We start from the raw sequence: 10,133 nt of genomic DNA on the forward strand, positions 1-10,133 counted from the left end.
AATTTGTGTGGGTCAAATTCACTAATGTAATACTAGGTGGAAATTTCGGAACATAGTTTAAGGAATCTCCACTACACAAGGCTCTCGTCCCTTCACATATACAGTGTTTGTCACATGTTATGTTACTTCCATTTACGTGATTGAAATGAGTAGAAATAACGATAAAAAGAACGCTTGAAAAAACGCATGCCGTATAAAGTAAAATCATCTTCTCTGTGAATTCTACAAAGAACCAAAATGAAATATATGTAAATAAAAGCATCAGCACAGACTTACTTTAGCTGTATTTGTTAAAACTTTTTAGAATCTTCTGTCCTCAGTGCTGTTTAATTTTCCCTCTTTATTTTGCCTTTTTTGTATTTCAAGCTTCACTTATAAGTCTTGTGTACACAACGTGTTTCTTGCGTACAACACTTTAATAATGGTATCTATGCTTAGTTTTTAAGATGTGAAATGAATTATAATACTAGTAGGATAACATAACAAGGGGAGTACAGCAAAACATAGTTATAATAAAACTTTTATTGAGTTTGTAGTTTTTTTTTAGATGTATTGATTGAATTTCAGAAATGTTTTTATTCTTTATTGTTCTCCTTTTTCTGGTAGTATTTGTGTTCACAAAATAAAAGAACTGGAACGTAATTCATTTCAAAATAAGAATACTCATTTCTTTTTATACATATACTGGATATAGAACAAAAGTAACAATATACTTGATGGTAACAAGCGTTGCCGTATTGTATTTTCTTCATGAGAAGTAACTTTAAAGTTCGAGGCGATAGTAGAAGACCGTGACCAGACGTCGAGTACATAAAAACTATCCGCTGGTTGTCATCAGCCCGTTTCAATTGTTACACTTGTTTAGATCTGACATATAAGATGATTTTGATTTTACATTTTAAAATGCATACTTATCAAGATTAAGCACGTCAACGCCAAACTGTTCAAACTGGTTAATTGCCTACGACGCATTATGAGTTTAATAAATTATACTTTAAAACCAACGCGTCTTGAATCTGTAGTGTCCATGTTAAATTAATACCGATTTTGTGCAACATCAATATGTTAGGGTTAGACCAAAAATTGAGAGTCTTCTCTAAAAGTGACCAGTAAAAACAAAACTTTTCTATTAGAGTATAGCCTGACAGACTTGAAGTAAGTTAATGTCCTCATTCACATAAGGGCTCATTGTTTAATAAAGGAAATGTTATTAGTGTTGATGTGAGGCAATATAAAGATTTGTTATGGCCCGCTTCAAATGTTGAAATTGACGGGAGTGTGCTCCCTTTCCAGGTTCCTAGGCGTCTGTCTTTATATATAAATATCCTCAACTCAAACAAAACAAACACAAAATATGAAACATAATTAATATGAATATCCCATAATGAGCTTGGAAGAATTCAACAATCATGTCAGAAAATAGATGATTAAGAAACACATATAAAAAAAATTGAAATCGAATATTATTTTCAAGCTCATGGAGTAAAGTCATATTCAGGCTGATTCAGGAATTGACCAGGAGACTCAGTATAAGTTTTCATTTACCAGCCCAATGTCCAACATTTTTGATAGTTTATTTGACGTTAATAGTAATTTGTACTATCACAATTCAGCAATAAAAAAATTGAAAATGAAGAGGAAAGAGTGCAATTTCCGTTTAGTTAAATTAAAATTTCAGCTTAACGTCTTAGCAGAAGTTCGTTCATGAAAACGTGTTATGGTTACAGTAACTATAGTATTATCAATTATCAACCAATTGTCTTACATATGAGCCTCTTACCTTCGCTACAATTGTCGTTTATAAAAAAAAAGAACTACAAAATTTCTTTAAATTCTTCAATTTGCGATCTCAAATGTGGAAATGTCTCCTCGTAATCAATTACTTGTTTCGGTTGCTACTTCAATGGATTATTATTATAATATTAATCTATTATGTATTTAATTTGATTTTGAATACACTTTGTTTCCTGCTTTTAAAAACGAATTTATTCAATGAATATTTCTCTCACCCCTTATAAAGCAAAAAACAAATATAACAATATCAAAGCTCATCTATGCGGAAATCAACTATACTTCCCTGTATAGTTAAAGTTACTAGCAATTGTCTTCTTATTTTATCACCTGTTATTAATTGTAACAGATAAAACAAGTTTTGCTGGCGGTAAGAATCTATCACTATATCGAATAATTCTGTTTTAAATCTGTCTGCACACTTAGCATTTTTCATAAGTTAAGTATTCTCATGATGTTGATTTTAAGGCTCGATATAGCTAGGTTTTTTTCTGTGCATTACTTTTACCTATTATTTAATACAAATACTAGATAAACGTTGAACATTTAGTCACTAAACATAAAAAATTCAAATTAAAAAAAAAGGATATGTTTACATTTTGTTTCGCAGTCAGTAATCCTTGAAGCCAGATCTCATGCTTTGTGTATACATGTATATGTATAATACCTATTGGAAAGTGCATGGCACGATTTCCTTTGCAAAATGAGCAAGAACGCTCGAGATTAAAAAAACTCGAGAAATGGAGTATGAAAATCACTCACTGCACTTCATTTTTAATACAAGATTATGAAAATGCTTACCAGAAACAAGACGACATGAACGCAAATCATTAATTCACAATTTTGCAGTGTTTTTAATATATGCATTTTATTTTATTTTATTTCTGTTCCTTGGTCTTAAAAACTAATAGGAATATTTGTCTCTTTTTTTACCTTTTTCTCTCTTACTTTTCCGATTTCAATGTATTCAGATAATCAAGCTTTATAAATTGTCATGTGGAAGACTTTGAATGTCACCAAAACGTACCTGTTGGTGCTTCTTACAAAGTTCAATCCTGGAAAAAAGTAAAATCACAAAAATACTCAACTACGAGAAAAATTCAAATCGGAAAGTCCCTAATCAAATAGCAAAATCAAATGATTAAACATGTCAAACGAATGGACAACAACTGTCCTATTTCTGACTTGGTACAGGCATTTAGGAGATAACTTATTGTATTTTAAGCTCCGACGGCATCAATTGGGGATTTGATGGTCGCAAATTAAGTTTACTGGCGACGCGTTAGCGGAGACAGTAAACGGGTATTTGCGACCATCAAATCCCAAATTGATGCCGTCGGAGCTTTAAATACAATATTGTTATCTCCATTCTAATGAAACTGACAGAAAACAACGTTAAAACATGTATTTAAAATCTGTCATATGCCGTCTGCGCTTGCGCGTACGTCCCATAGCATCAATTGTCAATTGATGCCATGTAAGAAAGTCACGTTATCCAATCAAAATGAACGTTACAAACGTTGTTGCATTAGAATTTCAAATGTAGAAAATGGTGGATCAAACCTGGTTTTATAGCGCTAAACCTCTCACTTGTATGACAGTTGCATCAACATATACTACGTTCTTGTCCATCACCAGTAGTTTAGTTTATCTGTGGACGTTTGAAGAAAGTATGTGAAATGTGACGAATATGATTGCAGCAATATTTGTCACGTATACAATTCAATAAATATAAATATGACAAGTGAAAGAAATGTGAATAGCAAAATTTTATGCCACAATAGTAGCAGTTATAATAAAAAGTTGCTTTTACAAAATGATTTATATAAAATGTTCTGTACAAACAAAACAAAACACAGTTTGATAACTTACGGTATTCGACGCGAATTGTGGATTTACCTTTACCAGGAACGCTCAAATCAAAACATTCAAAAGACCAATAACGTAGAAATATATGCAGCTAAATAGGGTATTCGAAAGCATTTTTACAATAACAAAATATATGTAAAAATCATAAACTTCAAATGTACATCCTGCTCTCTATCTTTCTCACTACAAGTTTAATATAATACGATTCTATACAAATAGTATAATTGTCTTAGACTGATATTGGTAAAAGTTCGTAAGTAAGTCTAGTCAAAACAAAATCGGAGTGGACAACATACTCGTAACGATGACCGTTAAATTTAGCTGGTGTCGGTTTCAGTTGTTCTCCCAGGAATAAATAGTCTGAATTAAAGGAATGAAATGTTCAGAGTTAAGCGAATAAGTTAATGTCATTCGTTTCATAAAAACGTTTGGTTATATAAATTTGAATCTGTATTTGTCATGAAAATAACCTTACGAATAATTATTATATAAAGTCACAAAAAATCAGTATAAAAGAGAGGCGAAAGATACTATCAGGAAATTCAAACTAATTAGTCGAATAAAAACTGACAATGCAATGACAAACAACAAAAGAAAAAAACCAAAAAGACAGGCAATAGTACACAAAACACGATACAGAAACCAAAAAATGTATTTATTAACTAATTAATTAATTAAAGAAGGGCCCCACTTTAGATTCTCTCACTGACAGGATTGTGTCTGAGCCTATAACTAAAGCTAAACTGAAAAATAAGTCGATAATGATCGCTGACAGCTTTGCAGGGAGGCTGAACTACACTGCGCAATATGAGTCAAATACCATCGATGATAACTCTGACGATGAAAAGAAGATAAGACAAGCCAAAAGTCGTGCAGATAAGTTTATTAAAGAGAGGACCAAATCTCAGTCTTACAGTCGTTATTCTCAACATCCACAGCCCTTTCATGCAGGCTACGGTCGGCATGATCCGGCCGACGTGTCAACAGTGTAAACAGTTTGGACATTTGCGCAAAAAAACTGCCCACTTAACAGGGTCCAGACACAACGTAAAAGGACAAGGCGCCCAACGATCTTAAACCGGTATTTAATGATAAGTATTTAAATTGTGAATCATATTTTTCTGAATTGGAGCAATGAAAACATTATTTATGACTTTTCTGATTTTCTTAATCAAAAAAAGTTTTTTGAAAATGCAGAACATAATAACACTTTTCATCGTGTAAAAGGGAGTTTGAATAAACATATCGAATTTGGGAAAAATATTGGCGATAGTGATTTTGTCATTAACACTATAAAAGGCGGTTACATTATACCGTTTTTAGAAACGCCTTAACAGTTGTACTGTAAAAACAACAAATCTGCATTTATGAATGAGAAATTTGTTGATAAAGATTTTTCTGAATAAGTAGGAACTGGGTGTCTTTTATGACTTTTTGAAATTTTGGATCCTCAAGCTCTTCAACTTTGTTCTTGTTTGGCTTTATAAATATTTTGATATGAGCGTCACTGATGAGTCCTATGTAGACGAAACGCGCGTCTGGCGTACTAAATCATAATCCTGGTACCTTTGATAACTATTTACACCACTGAGTCCAGGTGTAATACCACCAAATCATGGTACGTCACATCTGGTTGCATACGAAAGTAGGCCTAAAAAAATATTCCCTTGAATTTGACAGTTGTAGAAAATCAACCCTGCATTTCAGTGCACTTAAATTTTTCTGAGTCGTAAATATGTATGTTGGATGTCTGAAAGCAGCATTCTTTTTTTATTGGATGGTCTTATAAAATATTTTGAAGCGTTAAGGTTACATAGCAGGTAACCAGTAAATAACAGTGTAAAAATTGGGTTGTTTACTTCCGGTGCATGTTTCTTTCTTATAGGCAATGAAATGTAGTGTGAAATTTTTAACTGTATCACTGGAAAGAATTAAACTTTATACATGCAAAGTATTTCTTTTGTTGAAATAAAGGTAAATACTATACAATTTTTTTAAAAGTGCCAATTTAACAAAGACTAATAGGGAAAAATCAATGGTGGTATTACACCTCGATGCCACTGCTGGTGGACGTTTCGTCCCCAAGGGTATCATCAGTCCAGTAGTCAACACTTCGTCACTTCGGTGTTGACATGAATATCAATAATGTGGTCATTTTATACATTTCCCGTTAACAAAACTTTGAATTTTTCGAAAAACTAACGATTTTCTTATCCCAAGCATAGATTACCTTAGCCGTATTTGGGACAACTTTTATGAATTTTGGATCCTCAAGCTCATCAACTTTGTACTTGTTTGGCTTTATAAATATTTTGATATGAGCGTCACTGATGAGTCTTATGTAGACAAAACGCGCGTCTGGCGTACTAAATTATAATTCTGATACCTTTGATAACTAATTACTAATAGGCCTTTCTTCGTGAGTCCTTTGAGCGTAGCGCTAAATTAATCTTCAAAGCATAGGTTAATATTACATCTAAGTATTTTGCATCAAAGTGTCAGGAAAGACAAGTTCAAGTTTAAAGACTTGAAAATTACAATATAATATTTTGCGAATGATTAAACACTATATAAGTTTGATTTAAAATCGGGGTATCATCATTTTGACACGTGTCCCAAACAGCACACCTTTGTAGGGTTTTCCTTGAAACAACAGTTTTGCTGCTTCACTGTCTTACATTTTGGCTTATCAACAGCTCCTTTTATTTTTTCAAAATGTCTACGTGAAATGGTTAAACAGAAGAAATTATATAAAGATGGTTTTATATCTGGACGACGGTTTTGGCATGACGCCTACTTTTGACGAATTTAATAAAGATGCTATTTTTGTTAGAAAAAGCCTTATGTCAGCCGGTATAAGTATTTACAACAACGCAACCGGTGGATACCCTAAAGGTTTTTTAAGACCTTCAACAACAGCTCTCCAAAACAAATCCTCTCCTACGCCACTTGAATATTTAACATGATGACCACTGGCCAGCAGAGCTCGGAGATGACTTGTCATATGACTGGAGTCAATATTCTTCAACATGACGAGAAGAAACACATCTCTCCCAAGTCGTCTACGTTTTTCCTGTACAACATCAACTTCCCACTGACACCATTCACTTTTGGCAAAATCATTTGACATTATAACCACAACTTTTCTAGATTTTTCCACAAACTTATTGATATTGCCGATAATTGAATGTCCGATTTCAAAGTCACGATGATGAATACACAATTTTAATCCCTCTTCATTTTCAACTCTTTGTATAAATTTTGTATGAACCCAGTCTCTGTCTGCTTCACAGTACACAACGAATGCATTATATTCAAAATCTTCATCGTTGTCCATAGTCAAATATCCTCGTCTCTTGTTGTAGGACACTCGTACTAGGTAGACATAGTTCTTAATGTGTGATTGACATCGAACAATTAACACAATGATTAACACCATGATCGTTCCACTTCCGGCGAGACCAATTATAATTGTATTTATTGGTTTCCATGGATTACAGTTTTCCTCTGTTGGGTGATAATTTGACAAAAGTTTCCCATCCATATTAGGTGGATGTTTGCATTTATAAAGTTTGAAATCAACAACCTTTTTCATGAAATATTTCGTATAATTAAGGAACCAAAGCTGTTCACATGTACAAGAGAAAGGGTTAAAGCCTAAATTCAGTTTCTTTAACGAAAATAAAACTTCAGGTGGAAAAGAGGTCTTGTTTATAACTGAAATCGAATTTACGCTTAAATCTAGCATAGTTAAAGAAGTTACATTCATGAATAAATTATTCCAGCGAAAAATTCTGTTCCCCCTAAGATTTATTGACCTAATGTTCTTGAATGGTGTAAATAACATGTCTGGAATATCGGTTATTGCGCTTTGAACAAGTATAAGTTTCCGAAGTTTCGATAACGGTTGAAGTATTTCTTTGAACATGGACATGTTTTTTGGCATGAAATTGTGACTTAGATCCAGATTCTCTAGGTCTGGACAGTACGCAAATACTTTGGTAGATGTTTTGTCAAAATGAATGGAGTTCAAATTCATCTGAAGCGTAGTAAGTGACGAACTGTTGAAAGCAAACTGACCAATCTTCTTTAAAGGATTTCCTATTCTTGGTAACAACAGAGTTTTGAGAACAGGCATAGGCGAAAAGACATTATCTTTTAAACGACCCGTATGAATGCCTTCTAAATTTAGAAACTGAATTTTCGGTAAACATCTAAAAGCATTTTTTCCGAACGCGCCAATGTTGTTGTTTCCAATTGTGAGGTTTTGTAAGTTCGGAACAAAACTTAAACCTGCTTTAGAACACCATTTTGGAACTTTGGTTAACATGTTACTCCTTAAATCTAATCTAGATACATTTTGCAACCCCTTCATATAAATATCTGTGATAGAATTATTGGATAACATTAAGTGTTTCAAAGAAATCATTTCCTCAAACATTGTACAGTTACATATTTTAAACTTATTTCCTGTTAAAATAAGCTTCAACAATTTGCTATTTTTGAACGCATTAAAGGAATCTATTGGAATTTCTGTCCATTGATTGTCAAGAAGATAAAGCATTTTCAAATTCCTTTTATTGAGGGAGACGAATGCTTTTGTCAACACTGTTATATTCAATTGTGGTTGGTTCGCAATAATCAATGTTTTGAGAGCTGAAATATTAAAAAAAGCTTTAGGATGAATGTAAGTAATAAAATTGTCCTGTAGAACCAGTTTACCAATAAACTTACTAAACGACAGATTATAAAATGTATGTTCGCCGATATAAGATAAATTTGTGTGTGTCAAATTCACAACTGCAATGCCTGCTGGAAATCTTGGAACATAGTTTAAGGAAACTCCAGTACACATGGCTTTCTGCTTTGAACATGTACAGTGTTTGTCGCATGTAATGTTACTAGCAATCAAATCATTGAATAGTGTATAAATGACGATACACATTAATATAGAAACATGTGCCGTATAACCAAATATCAATTTCATCTTTATTTCTGAAAAAGACACAAAATGAAATATAAAACACTTTTTATCGATCGTATAGTATAACTGTCATTCACTTATGTATACATTACATCCTATTCATTTATACATTATAATATCACGTGTGTATTTGTATCTGTTATCATTTAAATAGTAATAATTGTAACCCATGATTTTTCTATAATGTATAGTTGCATGCTTCTACCTCAGCTCTGGGTGAAGATAATGGTCGGATTTTATGCGACTGTTGTTGTCCATTCGTTTGATTTTTTTGTTTTGCAAATTGATTAAGGACTTTCCGTTTTGGATTTTCCTTGAAATTCAGTTTTTAGTGATGTTACTTTTTATGTCACAGTCTATGATCTGGGATAGGGTAATGGTCTCAAATTACAGTGTATGCTCTGGGTGAGGCAATTGTCGCGTGAAACTTTATTGTCTGGAGGAATGGTCAGATGGTCTTAGATATGCTCTGATTGTACATGTCAAGTCGCATGTAACTACTGGAAGCCGGAGTATGTATTTTCTGGGTGGTGGTAATGGCAGCATGGTACTATGTATGCTTTAGGTGATAATATTGTGGTTTTTAATAACGTATTGGGCCAAATGAAAAACAAAAAATTGGAAAGGTTTGTCGCTGGCAAACACGTTTAACGAAGCCACAGTATGGTGTGCCTATCCCAATTCCTGTGGCTGTAATTCGGTGGTTTCAGTTTGTTTCTGTATATAATCATGATCATATTCGAATCCATTTATTGTTTTGTACTAAAATCAGTCCGTAATTATTTGCTTTGAATTGTTGTCTTCTGATATTTCGAGGACTTTTGTTGTTTACTTTGTGATATTGAATTTGCTCACTGTTGAAAGCCGCACTGTGAACTTTAGTTGTTAAGTTCTATATCATTTGGTGTTTTGTAGATAGTTGTTTCGCTGGTCTTCCTTCCTTTGATGAATTTGCGATACACAGGTTTCAAATTAATACGAGATTAATATGATTGAAATACATATCCTTTCTACATTTCAGCTGAACATGTAAGCAACACGTTGACTATGTATCATACATAAAGACATCATGTACAGAAAAGATATTTTAGCATTAAAGATAACAACAATACAGAGCTTATTGTAAACACATTAAGCAATAAAGTAAACAACTTACCTACTTTTGAATTATTGTTAATACAGATTAACTTTAAAACCACTATAGGTGTCCCAAGTAGAGTTTCAAATGCGGAAGCATATAGCTGTTTCGGTTGTTATTTCCATGAATCTTTAACGTTACATGAATATTTAATTAAGTTTTTAAGAAACGTTGTATTTTTTTTCTTTCGGAAATAAGTATAGACTTTAAATATTTCCTCATTTTTTATAATGCAATAGAAACATAATATCTCTTTTTCTACGAAATCAAATAAGGTCAGGTTAATTTTGTTGTATAGGAAGATTTATTGACAATGATGTTTTTGTTTAGTATAATATTTTTTCTATGATC

This window comes from Mytilus edulis, chromosome 8 (genome assembly GCF_963676685.1).
Source record: "Mytilus edulis chromosome 8, xbMytEdul2.2, whole genome shotgun sequence".
Classification (NCBI taxonomy): Eukaryota; Metazoa; Mollusca; class Bivalvia; order Mytilida; family Mytilidae; genus Mytilus; species Mytilus edulis.